The sequence below is a fragment of the Pinus tabuliformis genome, chromosome 4_2 (genome assembly GCF_031772625.1).
Source record: "Pinus tabuliformis cultivar Carrire ecotype Pingquan chromosome 4_2, CPIR1, whole genome shotgun sequence".
NCBI classification, from domain to species: domain Eukaryota; kingdom Viridiplantae; phylum Streptophyta; class Pinopsida; order Pinales; family Pinaceae; genus Pinus; species Pinus tabuliformis.
In genome coordinates, this window is record NC_142304.1 from 117,268,496 (window position 1) to 117,284,730 (window position 16,235).

Genomic DNA, 16,235 nt, shown 5'->3' on the forward strand with positions numbered 1-16,235 from the left:
ATTATCCTCATCCTAATATTGACCGGTCAAGTGAAAAAATCTTAGATCAATTCATTTGTCCCATCATCTTGAACTATGTTATTATTGTCATATTCTTCCATAGAATCATTAACTTGATCTTCAATATTCACTCCATGTTCCTCAACTTTTACAACATCATTTTTACTACTACCTGGAAAATTCGAACACCTAGGGGGCCAACTTGACTTTATAATTACAAACAAACATGTAAAAATTAGTATGCATAACAATTATTGCAAAAATATAAAATTTTACAAATATGATTAATATAAATACAATATATAATGAATAAATAGCTTACCAAGGGACATTATTCGTTCGACCCCTTTTTAACGTGCCCATGTTTCCAACAATGTCTTTTAGCTATTTCTTTTAAAACTCTTTCGAGACGTAAGCTACTGCATTTAGTGCAAGGGATAGAACATCTCCCATCATCCTCTTGATTTTTTTCCCTACTAATGTTTTTTGACATTCTTCACCACAAAAAACTATGCGATCATTATGTTATAAAATTGAATGGTGTACTAGACCTTTTATATTTTTGTAATGCAATTAATATATATCAAAAATAAATTTATTTTTCAACAATAAAACCTTATAACCTCTTAGAACTTTTGTAGTTATAGAAAAAAGTCACAATGTTAAATGCAACATATTTATAAATTTGTGTACTATCGGAAGTTAAGGTTCACTAATCAAAATTTGACTGGCCATTTGAATAGCTCAATGGATAGAAGTTCTCTCATTATAAATGTCTTTTCGTAGATATTGGGATGAACATGGAAAATTGTTGTAAGAACAACAACCTCAAATAATCTATTGTAATACCAATGAACACGAGCGAATTAGACAAAAAATAAATAAATAAATTGACATTATTATTGAAATTTTCAATGGTATGACCGATTTTGACCATACCGTCATACTATTTTGTTGAAATTTATTCTTATATGTAGTAATGACATACTCCCCCTTAACAATTACTTGTGATCTCAATATGAATTCTTCAACTCTCTTTGAACTGTTCCCTTCTTCATCTTCATCTTGAATACTTTTTATTTTCACTTCTTTTTGTGTTCATCTTGAGTATTCTATGATCTTTGGACTTTTTAAATTCTTCATCCTTGATCTTCTTCAATTTTTATCTTTTTTCCCCAAGGAAAAATCGTAATTTCCATTATATATAATATTGAAAATTACATGTTGTAGATGCTACAATGAAGCATATCTAAAAAATAGTGGCCACATTTTCCACTTCATCATATAGTTCAGTAAGTATCATACTGCATATAAGTAGTTGTGAAATATATACAATAGAGAAAAATAACATATATAAGTTAACTGTGGAAAATAAAAAAAAATGTCCTGACTATAATCCCCAAAGGATCATATGGTTGCTAGATCCAGTGCGCCGATGAAAGGCCTGTGATAGTACTGATAATGATCTCATTGCCTTTGCTCATGTATCAACCATGTACCCAAATGTTGCTCCGCAACTTCTTTGGATAGACCGTCGGCAGTCTGGTTCCTTTCCTTGTAGATGTGATGACATGTAACCAAGTCAAATTGTGATTTTAAATTCATAACTTCATCCAGCAGATTTCTGAGTGTGTGCATGTGAAAAGTTGCTTCTTGGTTGAACCATTTGATGATGATTTTTGAATCCCCATAAACCTGAATTTGTCAGCAACCCTTTTCTAGGGAGAAAATAAGTAATAATCTAAGGTTGTTTAATTCTGCATAATTGTTTGTGCCTCTCCCTAATCCCATTTTTAATTTGAAAATGTGATTTTCACTTAAGAACAGTATAGCCCCACTACCACAGCCTTCTGGTTGAGCAGAGAACCAAAATAGGCCCAAGGAATGGACTTGTCTATGACTGCATCGATAATGTTCCTAGTCGTCTTTTATTGATCATCTTTAGGGATCAGTTTCTATGTGGCCACTGTATGGGAGCTGGTGAGTAACCAATTCTGATCTTTGTCTAAAAACATTTTTTTTGTTCCTGCCCAACCAAATGGCCCAACAGACCAGTAGGGGAAAATTCCTGAGTTTAGAAGGGTGTGCTTGATTCCACCAAGATTCCCATGCTTCTAATACTGTTTGACCTTGCCACCTGATATTAATAGCCAACAAATGATAAATCTGGTTCCATACTTGGATGGTGATAGGACACTCAAGAAAAAGATGATTGATAGATTCAACATTCTCCTTACATAAAGCACACCAGGTTGGACCTTGAAAGGATCGAAGTTGAAGGTAATCACCTATTAGCACCTTGTTCCTTAATAGGCACCACATAAACAACTTTGATCTAGGGAGACCTTTGAGTTTCTAGATCGAATTCCACCACCAAATACTGTTATTTGGTTCTTTTTCTGCACATATGAAAAGGTAACCGTATTTTGGAGTATATCTTCCATGGGAGGTGAGGGTCCAAATGAGTTCATCCTCCTTCTCCTGAATTCTGATATGAGCTTCTGTGAGGGCATTGATGTATATATTCCAGTCTTGATGCCATTGAGCCGGGATTTGGAGATCATGTGCTAACTTCCAACTCTGGCTCAATAGAGTAGAGTTCTCACTGTCTGCAATTTGATTTAAGGTTCAGTATCCTGCTTCCGAGAGAAACTACAACATATCTTGAGGGAGGACATGTGCATTTCCACTACCTGACCATGCATCTAATCCAAGGTGAACCCATTCCCCAGTCCCTACACTCCATGCCAGGCCAACCCTGATATAATCGAAAGAATTTAAGACCACTCTCCACATCGAGGATATCTCTGATCTATTCCAGTGAGGCAGTCTGATCCATTCCTCGACCTGCAGGGGGGATATGTATTTCTGTGTAACCACTTGCTTCCAAAAGATGTTTGTGGAAATAATATGCCATCCAATTTTTGCAGCCATTGTTTTTGAGAAGTTGAGAATATTTTTCATGCCCCATCCTCCCCATTTTTTGGGCAAAGTTATTTGCTCCCATATGATCCATGCGAAAGGTTTGCCTTCTTTCTTCCCTTGCCATAAAAATATATAGCAGATCTACTGGACTCTGTGAAGGATTCCTTTTGGGATTCAAGATAATGACATCCAATAAATTGGAATGGCTTCTAATATGGATTTGATAAGGACCAGTCTCCCAACCCTAGAAAACCATCTATGATGCCAAACTTTTAGTTTTCTTTCAATCTTAGCAATCAACCATGACCAGTCTACTATTTTGTAATTATTTGGTTTGAGTCGAAAGCCAAGGTATTTCAATCCTTGTTCGAATTCTAACAACCTGAATGGAAACCTCTGGGTGGCATAGTCAATTTCATGTGGAGAACATTCAACAGGAGATAAAGTGGATTTCATTTGATTGGTTTCCATGCCTGTAGCCTTACAAAAAATATTGAGAATGTTGGAGAACACAAATGAGTCACTAATAACTCCATTCATAAAAATGAGGACATCATCAACAAATAGGAGGTGAGAGAGAGTTATGTTTGATGCAATCTTGATCCCTTTAAATCTCCCATGCTCCCTCTTGGCAATAAATAATCAATATACTCAGACCTTCCATAACTAACAAAAAGAGTAAAGGGGATAAAGGACATCCTTTCCTGAGACCTTGTTCAACATGAAATAAATTTGTTGTCGATCCATTGATAAGGATGCTGTAGGAGACTGAGGATACACAACACATGATCCAATTGATAAAGTTATTATGGAAACCCACATGAGTCAATAGCATCTAGAGATACAACCAACTTGTCCTATCGAAAGATTTAGATAAATCAATTTTCATAATCATTCCTTTGATTTTCTTAACTTTGATGGAGTGTAGTCCCTCCTGGGTGATACCTATGGCTTCATGGATCTTCCTATTTTCTAAGAAGGAAAATTGTTCCATGGAGATGTGCTAGGATAGGATGGGCTTGATTCTGTTGGCTATGATTTTGGCGATGATTTTATATATACAATTACACAATGAAATGGGCCTAAAATCATCATATCTGACAGGATTATTGGATTTGGGGATCAAAGCAATGAAGGTAGCATTAAAGGCCTCATACATCCTCCCATTATTTCTACAGTCTTCAATAACACTAAGAAGGTCGTTACCAATTAATTTGAAGAAAGTGAGGTAGAATTCAACTGGCCATCCATCCGGTCCAAGACTTTTATCTTTCCTGAACCATTTTAATACTGCTTCCAATTCACCCATTTTGACTAGTGTGAATAAGTCTTCATTTTCTTCTTCATTGACAAATATTGGGAAAAAGTTGGCTACCTTGATGATTCTGCCAGTGAGGGCCCCTGCTGGGATTTAAATAGATTGCCTAAATGTTGTGTGCCGAGGTTAGCCAGAGTCCGGAATGTCTGTGCAGGATTACCATCTGTTTCTTGTAGAGACCAAATAGTGTTAATGGATTTTATTCCTCTCGCAAATTGCTAGAAAAATTTGGTGTTGTCATCTCCAGATTGCATCCATATAGCTCTGCTTCTAAGTCTCCACGTTTCTTCTCTGTCTCTTAGCAACTTGATTTTATCTGCCTCAAGCTGGGTGACGTGTTGTTTTGATTCCAGTGATACAAAACCACCATTGACAGGGTCCTCTAAGATAGCTAATTCCTCTTCAATTTTTACGAGGGATTATTCATCTTTTTTATTCTTTTCCTTTGCACAATCAATGGTGTTTTTATGAGGTGATAAAGGTTTTGTGCCAGATACTTAGTGACAGAGGTATTAATAGAAGGGTTCCATACTTGCCACTCTGATTTAACCAAAATGTGATATTCTTCAATGTCCAGCCAGGTTGAGTTGAACTTGAATGGAGCACACGGCTTAAGGGTCCTTCCAGTAATTTCCAAAAAAATAGGAGAATGATCAGAGATACCCCCCGATCCGACCCACTGTCTAACCAGGTTGAAATTCTCGATTAGTGGTTCCTTTATGAGAAATCTATCCAAGCATCTGGCCAACGAGGCATTTCCAATTTTGTGATTTCTCCAAGTAGGCATTGTACGCGCAAATTCAATATCAATGAGATTGTTGGATTCGATCATATGTTCAAAAAATTCAGAGAGTGAGTCTACTTGTGCATTGTGACCCTAGGATTCTGCAAGTCCCTAGGGAGAATTTTAAATTGGCCCCCAGGATTACTCCTCTTGCATGAAATTTTCACTCATGAGGTCCTCCCAAAATGTTTCTCTATTGTGACATGGGCCATAAATATTTATTAAGTGAAATTCCATACCAATCTCTTCTGATGATATGTATGCAACTATCACACCTTCCCGACCCCAAATATTTAGAAATTTCATTGTTCGACCATTAATCCCCAAAGTCATGCCTCCCAAGTGCCCTTTTACATTAAGGGAATCGAATATCCACCCCTGATTCATATCATTAAGAATTGATACAATTTTCTCACTATGCCCTAATGTCTCCTGAAGAAAGATTACATCCAGTTTTTCAGATGCGATTAATCGTCTGAGGGCTAATTTTTTATCATGGCTAGCCAACCCTCTGCAATTAAAGGAGAGCCACTTCATTTGGTAACCAAATCCAAGTTGCTTCTTGCTCTAAGAACCCTATCAATGGAAATTTTCCTTCCTTCGGCAACGTTCAAACCAACCTTATGGATATATTTGGACATATGTGACTGACTGTCTCTGCCAGATTTAATAAGCTTGGGATATGATGATATACCTAGACCCCCATCGAGACCTATGGGTTGTGTTAGCGCTTGAAATCTCACCTCAGGCTGAGAAAGGTAAACCTCAAGGCAACATCAAACCATTTAGCCTCGTAGCTAGCCCTACGGGGCAGGAGAAGGCTCTCTCCGGTCTATCTCGTAAAATCTTCAATAGATGAGATGACCAATAAGGTAACACTGATATTAGGCTAGTAAACTGATTTAAAAGGTTGATTTGGGGTTTTTTGGGTTTTTGGTGGCAAATTGAGGAATTACAATTTTGGGTGCGGGGATTGGACACAATTTCTGCAGGGGGTTCCTTGGGGCGAGGTAGGAGACAGCGTTGATGCCTTTAACTGAAATGAATGGTCAGGAATGAAAGATGAGGAGCTAAAGAGAGCAAACAATCACTTTGAATTCTCTTTAGACAGAAGAAAACATTGAAATTAAACAAACTTAAAAGCAGAGCATGGCAAGCATGAATTCTTACTTTAACACTTCATTTGTTTAATGTGCAGCAGTAAAGAAAGGAAATGGATCACATAACAAAGCTTACAAGAAAATTGAGAAAACACACCATCAACACATGAGTCCACAAGAATCCCAAAGATGACTGCAAAACCCTGGTCTTCCTTAGCCAAAAACTGCAGAGATACAGTGAAAATATACAATGATAGCTTCTCCCTCAAGAGTCCAACCATGAAAATGAGAAAGAAAGTACATAATATAGATGATCTAACCTCTTTCCCTGCCTCCATGGGTCGAGCTCACTATCCTAGGAGCTGTTTCAACAACTTCTAAACTAGACACTAGAAAATAGGCAGTCAAAACAACTTGCCTCTATAAACTTGGAAACCAGTTCATACATTCAATTTTTACCCTTTACATAAATGAATCTTCTAGAAGTGTTAAACAAGAGTAAAAGTATCTAAAAAGTATCACAATTACATCCAAGAGGACCATCATTAACCTCAAAAGGTCAAAAAGAGTCAAATCTGCGTTTTCTGGGCTGAACAAGTCAATTCTGGCAAAATCTGCTCAACGGGTCGCGCCCCTTTGGAGCTCTGTTTGAGGCACTTGCAGGTGTCAGAATTGGGTGCAGGATAGCTCGTTGGAAAGCTCTGTGAGTCTACTTTCCAACCCAACTATAATTTTTGGATTTGGAGGTCATTTTCCCTATCAAAACTTAATTCTCCCAAGACTGGTTTCTGCAACTCAAAAAAGGGGCAGAAAGTCAAATTTTGCATGTATTTTGACCTTTTGGAGGCCCAAAACTCCATAAAAACTCAAGTCCATCCATAGGCATATGTAACTTTGCATGAAAAATCTAGAAATGCTGAGTTTTTGCAAAAAGGAGCTGCCATGACAAAGGGTCTCACCAGGGGTGAGACCCGTTAAAGAGCCAAAACCTGTAAATTACCAAAAACTGCCAAAATTACCCAAAATTCTCAAAAAATTTTGGGATTTGAGCTGTGGCTAGGATATTGAGTGCCATGATCTTTGAGGGATGCCTCAGCCAAGATACGGAGTGGATTGGTCTTCTTCCTCCGCCTAAGAGCCTCGAACAACCTCCTTTGGAACATTTTCATTTTGGCCTTGCATACATGCATCCTTGCCCAATAGTGATTCTTCATGTTTCTCAGCAGCTTTTTCTCTTGGTTGGCCTTAGCCAACAGCCTCTCCAAGCGGGCATTCTCCTGAATGAGCATAGACTCTCGGTCAGTAGGCAATGGATCACCGGGTCTTCTACGGTTCAAGACTCGGTCACTACGAATCCTCCATAGCTCATCAAGTGCTTTCTCCTCCTCCAATTGTTTGTTCCGCTGCTCCAGGTAAGTGATAGTCCATTGGGCACCCTCAAGTCTCCTCTGCAAAACATCATTTTCAGCCCTGAGATGCTGAATGATCTCCTTCGCCTCTTGGCTAGGAGAACTAGCCTCAAGATCAATCACCGGACCCTCATGAATCATGGGCTCTTTGCCCCTCTGTAGTACCTGTGCTGGTGAAGACAGCGAGGCCCCTTCCACCTGATGTGGAGATAACACTCGTTGAGCTGAAGATGAAGGCGAGACCCCTTCCACCTGCTGTGGAGATAGTACTCGCCTAGCTGCTGCAAATAAGGCCCTCGGGCCTTTCTGATATGTGAGCTGAGGTGAAGAAACAACATGTCTAGTGACCGGAATATCAGGCTGTTGAGACGGTCCACCCTCCTCATGAATGACCTCGGGATGTGGTTGGGGTGGTGCTGTGAAAAACTCACGGGAGATGAACTCCTCCCATGAGATGCCCTGCTGAGTCAACTGATGTGAGACTATGAGATGAATCAAACCATAATGACATAAGCTCCTGTACTGCTGGGCCGGGGTCTTCTTCTGCAACATGGGCACCATCCTCTGAATGTTATGAAAGAAGAAGATCGGGATGTTCATCATCCTCACTCGGGTGAAATGCATCAAAAGGCGAATGTGATATGAGTACACGTGTGAAAATCTGCCCTCACAGGTAAAATAATGCATAATAAGCCTCATGATGGGAGCATACTCGCTCCGAAGAAATTTGAATGGAAAAACACCCGCCAAATGTCTCACGAATGGTGGCCGGACATAGGGCTCAAAGTGAACAAAATCTAGCAACCTGCACTTAGGCCACACCTCACCCACATTCGGTATCCCTGTAGCCTGTGAGATCACCTCGGGTGTCAATGTAAAGTTCACCCCTGCTAGAGTGACATGTCCATCATGGAGGTGTAAAACAAACAAGCGGGCCAACTCTCTATGGTGCTGAATCCGAGAAATCCTCTCACTGAACTCATAACAAGACATGTACCGAAAACAAGTGACTGCCATAGGACAGACCTGTAATTCTGCCAAAGAGGTGGGCTCCTCTCGCTTATGATGTCCACCCTTATGAGGCCTCCTCTATACCTCAACCTCTGTAGATGATGAATGGTCATCACTTTGCTCATAAGTTTCAGTTTCTGACATGGTTTAGGAGCAAAGTGGACAAACTGAACTGCTGTCTCTGCCTGCAAAAAGTGCTGAACTCTATGCTGTTTCAAGGGGAAAAAGACATGAGGGAAATGTTAGGGGATGGATCTTTTAACAAGGAATGGGAATATATAAATATTACAGGGAATTTTTAAGGGAAATTTTGCAAATCATTATGCATATAGGAACACATATTTGTAATTGGGAAATCATTTGCAAAGATCATTACATATGGGAAAAAACATGTATGAAAGTGAACATGGGAATATGCATACATGTATTAATAGGGGAAATAGGGAAACCATACACAAAACCTGCTGATATATTCATCAACATTTTCTTTTGTTTTCACATGAATTTTTCCTTTGTTTACACATGTATATGGTAGAGGGAAATTAGGGTTTTGTATGCTTTGGGAAAGGGGTAGGGTTTACATTTTTAGTCATTAGGGATGGGGAAAGATTTGCATTTCATTTGTAAAATAATATGGGAAAGGAGATGAACATATAAGGGTGAGTGAAAGGGAAAGGAGGGAAACAAACCAAAGGGAAAAATAGCTTGAAACAACATAAACCCTAGCACAGTTTGCTCATTAACATTGCAGCCATATAATGTCTTTTCACTTGCATGATTTGATCATTCAAACATTTTCAAGACATCCACCATTCATAACCAACAAGCTTTTTTAAGATTAGACCACCTACCTCGAACAAATTTGTGGCTTGGAGAAAGATTGGGTAATTTTGTTTGAAGTTTGCAGCAAAACAGTTCAACGGGTCGCGCAGGCCGCCCAACGGGTCGCGCACGTTGCTTTTCTGAACTGCGGAAGAGCTCTCAACGGGTCGCGCACCACCCAACGGGTCGCGCACCTGGTTCGACGGGTCGCGCCCCTCTCTGCTGCCCGAAATTGCTCCTCTTTCGCTCCTTTCTCTCAATCACTCTCTCTATCTCTCTTGAAAGCGTTAGAATGCACAATGAGAGTGAAAGGAGGGAATTTGGGCTTTTATAAGTCTCATTTGAAAAAATTTCATTTACAAACCCACTTTCTAATGTTTTTTCTTTTGACACTTTATAACACTGATTTTTGGTTTCCTTTATCCTGAATTTGACTCATTGAGTGCTTTGACTTGATTCTTTTTGCAGGTAGATCATCTGAGGGACTTTGGCAAGGGGACCAGGGTTACTGCTGCCCTTTTGAAGACTTTTTGGAATTTCATTCTTTTTACAAAAATTTAACATGACCTTGGCTTTAAAAACAGAGTTTTTAAATCCAAGGTTAAAAATGAACTGTACATGATGAAAATATCAAAGAAACATGTTTACAATCCTCCCTCTGGCTCGCTGGGCACTCAAGGACTTTCAAAGACATGACCTTGCAGAGATAAATGACCAAAACCCTAGACCTAGGACCTTTGACCTCAAGACAAAACAAGACAAGCTTGAAAGAGCTTAATGACTGATATGACCTGATCCAGCAAAACCAAGAGGGGTATAAATAAACCAGCTCCTCCATCAGGGTTATGGCATGCCTAACGGGATGCAAAACTTAACACTGATGAGACACCTACCTATGCAAATGCAAAGAGCTTTGATCACTGATGGAGGGCTTCAAGACCGACACTAACAGGTTGGTTGGCTAAGGAGCGAAGGTTGTATCTGTGACTAGCACTAGACTCTGATGAGGATTCCTTCACTAGGGGTAAAGACATGATGGGAAAGGTTGGAACATCAGGGAAGGGATCCAGACAACTACCAGAGGTCGAAACCATGGGGCATGCAACATACGATAAATGAAATGCAGGCGATCTCTTAATCATACATAATGGAACATGTAACAGAGGATATAATATCATCATGATAGGAATTAAGAGGTTCTGAGGGAGGGGAGAGAAGAGAAGTACCTGGAGCCGTCGAGGTTGCTACTGCATGAGAGCGGGTGACGACCAAAGGTGGTGAAGGAGGCCCTCCCAGGATTTGAGTTTTTCGACCAACAACTTACATTAGACATTTTTCCTGAGAGGTCGGTTCCTTGAGGGGATCCCGCAAGCTGTGTTTGAATTCGCCACCCTTCCCACCTTCTATAACCTCCCCCATTCTTTCCTTTTCCAGTAATGGACATTCTTTGTACAAGTGTCTGACTTCATGACACCTTCTGCACCTAAAAGGGACACCTTCGTAATCCAACTTCTGTAATATGGAGAAACCTTGGCATTGAAGCATCAAACTTTCCACCAAACCCTCCCTAGTGTTGAGATGAACCAGAATCCAGGAAAACACCATCTTTCTTGTCTCAACAAAAATTTTATCGTGATCTAAATAAATCCCCAGGTCATCCCCAATTCTCCTAAAGACATCCTCAATCCAGAATTGAAGCGGAAAGCTCAGAACCCTTACCCATATCAGACCAGCTCCCAATTATTCACACTCAAGATCAAATAAATGGGACCATCTCTATATGACACAATTTTATAAGCACCCATTGAGCATGTGTCAGGTTTGAGAAATTGAGCGCAAACCAACCTCTAGTCATGGTGACCACAGAGGGAAACAAATTTATAACCTGCTCCCAAACTTCCACTACCCATTTCTTTAGATGAGATGATGAGTAGTTGCGGCCACGAACCCTACCAACAAGCATACGATTGGTTGTGCCCATGATTTCATCGAGTTTTATTCCCTCCCTGAGAACCGGTTTCCTTCCTCTTTTCTTTACTTTAGTGGCTTTTGAATTTTTCCCCTGCGGCTGAGGGACTCCTGTCTTCGCACTACCCAAGTCCTTGGATAAATTACCTTCTTCCCAGCTTGCCCTAGCTCCAGATTGGTTTTGTGCCGATTCGCAATTTACATAACCTTCGAAATAACCAGAGCCTCGTGGAATTGATAAACCCCCTATCCCTCTCGAAGTGGAAGCATTGTTTATCCGAGTCGAAAAAACTAGATTTTGGCCGATAGAGTGTGTTTGTTCCCTTGCTGATCCGTCACCACAGGGTATTCCTTCCTCCCTTTCTTCCATCGATCTAGGGTTTAGGAAAGCATCTAGGAATTATAGAGATGACGGGGAGGGAAATGAGATCTCCAACTGGATCTAACCCTCGTCCCATGCTTGGGTCTTTGTAAACCCTTCACTGTGAGACCCCTGTGATAGTTTCTCGTCAGTTGAGAAAAGGGTTTCTATTCCAAGTGACAAAGAAATTCCAAAAACCTTAACCTATGGAGATCTTGAAGGGACAATCTGATGCACCAGTGAGCTAATTGATATTGGTAGGTCCATGCCTGGAGGATGATGTGGAGGCTCAGTCCAGATGGACTTTGATTCCAACGGGTCGGAGGAATAATCAACTAACTCCTCATCCATCTTAGCAGCGTAGACACGTTCATTTACCAAAATTTTTGGGTTGATTGACATGTACTCCAAGGTATCGAAAAAGACGTGACTCCCCGTTCTCTACAATCACAGGATCCACCCTCCATTCTATTAACCAGCCTTCTTCCCGCCCGCTAACTTTTCTAAGCTTGATTTACCCTAACCCTAACTGTGGACGCAGAAACGAAACTTCAACAAATTTCAGAGCCATTCTAGGTAGGCCCATTTTCATCTTGTATCTACAAAAACATAGATAATTTCACTCCCCTTATATCAAGATCAATCATCATCTTTGGTTTTCTTTCGCTGAGCTATAACCGTCACACCTACGGGTTTTTGCAATGAATTACCGTTATTTGTTATAATCCTTAAGACCTTAAGTGGTTTCTACTTATCACAAACAAAACATCACATGAAATGATTTTTGTGGTTTCTTCTTACCAAAAATAATATATCACATCAAGTGATTTCTATGGTTTATGCTTACCATAAGCATCAATTGTTTTGGATGACCATAAACCATACATTGCAACAATGGTTTCCACTAACCACAAGCCTTCCTTTACAAACTAGTTTTTAGAGTACTACAAACTTTTGAACATAACACATTTTGGGAGTATACATGCCTCATTAGGTTTACATAATCATTTATTCAGGTAAATATAATTACAAACTTACGTTCGTGCTAATCAAACCCTTATACAAGAATTAAATTGAGACCATTTCCTTTCCATCATCAAAAAACATTATTTAAGGACTATTAAACAACTCATAGATGTATTTTTTTTTATGGATTCACTACATCTACATCTACATGATACTATTATTGTTAGTTTTTCTTCTCTTCTTTCTTCTTCATTCCCTTGCATCCTTACCATATTTCTTTCTTCTTTGTGTCTTCATTCATTTTTCTATGCTGTTACATCATTTTCTTTGCCAACATCTTCTTTCATCTTTCCATTTTCTTTGGTACTGCATATTTTTCTCTCTTTGTTGTTGCATCATTATCTCTCTTTGCATCATATTCTTTCATCATTCTCTTTGTTGCTGCATAATTCAATCTATGATCATTTTCTTTCATCCTACTATTCTCTTCACTATTTGCTACCACATCATTCTCTCAATGATTATCTTCTTTCATCCTGCTATTCTCTTTTCTCTTTATTGCTTTATCATTATCGCTATCATTTTCTTCTATCATGGATTTTGATCTTATTTTTCCTTTTTGTACTTTGAATATTCCTACAAAAAACTAATTATTTATGTTCATATAAAATAAATCCATCTACTGAGATACATGAGTGCCATCCCCTATACTTGCTAGTTTTCTAGGAATCCTTTTCAGCTAGATGATTCATCAACAAAAGTTGGTTGGTTCTCAGATTGTTCCAGTGAAAAAAAACAATTTAAAAATACATTCACTAACGAAAACAATGGTCCTCCCGCTTTAGGTTGAACACTAGCCTTCTCCAACCACAAGGGGGTATTCCCTATATTTAATATGATTTATATAGATTTTTTATAATAGAAAATAAATGTAACTATATTATAAGTAAAATAATGTTTTAATAAATTATCGGTGGTAAGTCTTGGAATATGTTAAAATTATTAAATAAATAAATCATTAATGACTAAAAATGAAAATTACAAATATGCATCATGATATCTACATAACACGATGGTTAGAAATGAAATTGAAATAAGAATCACCATGAAATAGAAGTAAGAAAAGTTAGAAAATGTTGGTTTTTATACATCCAATTGGAATGTCTAGTAAAATCATATGATATAATGTACCTATATCATTTCAACCGCAAAAAGTCAATTAGAATTTTGACTTAACTCTTTCCAAAAAGTATATATTTGAGAAATAATGTGATCAAGTCATATCATCCTTAATCAGTCATGTATGCCAATTAAAGAAAATAAATTAAAAGAAGAACTAAGTAAAATAAATAAGAAAATAAAACAAAAGATAATTGGTATGTATTAGTATTCAAATTAACGTGTAAGAAAATCATAGATATCATGTATCAATATGATTCCAATCTACAATATTTCACTCAAATTTAGATTTAAACCCTCTAAATAATATATTTAAGACATGTTAAATTAAATATGTGCGAAATTTTTATTGTATAATAATCTCAAATCAATAATCTTTCACGTTTACTTGTAAATACAAATACAAAATATACAAGAACACATGAAAGAAAACAAGGAATTGTAATAGAATATATTAAAATCTCACAATCATAATGGAGTAGGTCATGCAATATGTACATTGTTCCTTAAAAACAATAAGGTTTCACCTCCCAACATAGAAAATTTTAGGGACGAATGTTCGCCCTTTGGCGAAATTAAGGGGTTTTAAATTTTTAGTGGGCGAATATTTTGTATCATAGTAAATTTTTACAAATCACCTCAAATAGCCCACCTTATTTTAAGGGAGAGGGTAAAAAAGGTAAATTTATCCCTTGAAATTAGGAGTTACAACCTTCCATTCGCCCATTTTCAAGAATAGGTTTTATTTAAGTGAATCCATTCGCCCAAGAATAGGTTTTATTTAAGTGAATCCTATGGGCCAAAGGCCCAAATACCATATTTATAAAAGAGGTATGGTAAATTAATAAAAATATAAATAAATGAGAGGTATGGTAAATAAATAAAATATTTTTTATATTTACTCCATAAGTCACCTTATATACATGCAAGGGTGTAAACAAATAAAAATATAAGTAAAGTGGAGGTATGGTAAATAAATAAAACGTCTTTTTATACTTACTCAAAAGGTATGGTAAATAAATATAAATATAAATAAACTAGACGCATGGTAAATAAATAAAACCTCCTTTCATATTTAGTCCATAACCCTCGTTCTATTTATGAAGGCTCAAGAAAGAGGTTTTATTTAAGTGAATCCTATGGGCCAAATACCATATTTGTAAAAGAGGTACAGTAAATTAATAAAAATATAAATAAATGACAGGTATGGTAAACAAATAAAATATTTTTTTATATTTACTCCATAAGTCACCTTATATTTACGAACACTAAAAAATGCGTTATATTTAGGTGAAACCTATGGGCAAAATACTATGGGACAAATACCATGGACTAGATTGTTATTAATACCATGCAAAAAAACATTATTAACCCTAATATTAGTATTAATAAAAATAAAAATGGCACATGGTATTGACCCATGGTATTCACCAAAATGGCACATGGTATTGACCCATGGTATTCACCTGGAATGTGGCCTATTTAAATGGGGGAATTAAACCAGCATAGATCCATCTTTACTCTGGATCTACTAACCCCCGAGAGGTATCAAATATCATGATATGCAAACTAGCATAGAGTGAAAAAATATTTGATCCGATTAAGACTAAAAACGGATGTTGAAATTTAATGTATGTTAAACAATTTAGCTTGGTTAAAATAAAAAATAAAATAAAAATCAACTATTAATTTTATTAATTTTTATAAATTACTAATAGTAATTTTTAAGCTCCAGGTTTATGATAACCCATAGTATTGACCCATGGTAATACCATGGTATTCATATGAGCATAGACTATTTAAAGGGGAAATTCTATCATCTTAGATCCATCTTAATTTTGGGTTTACCAAGTGTTCAGAGGGATAAATAGATTTCATCCCCGTAAGAGTGGTAGATGTGGAGTTAAGATGGATATAGGTTGGTTTTTATGATAATGAAGATATTAAATAGACTTAGTAAATTATGTTGTAAAAACATCTTAAGGTGAATGGTTAAAGCATAGACATTGGACAAGTATATTTATATACTTCTGTTTTAAACTGAAACAAATCCATGGCTAAAAGGAATGGATTGATTGCACTAGTCATCCTTCTATAACTTTCCAACATATGCTGGAGTAAACAAATTGTAATTTGGGTAAATTTTCTAATTGCAAACAGGAACATACTTGTGTATTGGCAGGGTGGTTACGAGGTCCCTAGAAGTGATGAATTTGAATTTTTCTTGGTTTTATATACAGTATTAGGTTTTTTCTCATGCTTTCTGTGAATGGCACGAGTGAATTTTATCCTACACCCACTAGGTTATCGATATGTAATTTCGGTAATTTTGATTTCAAAATATATTTTAAAAAAATGCAATGATTTCATTTGTGTATTCAATAAACACAAG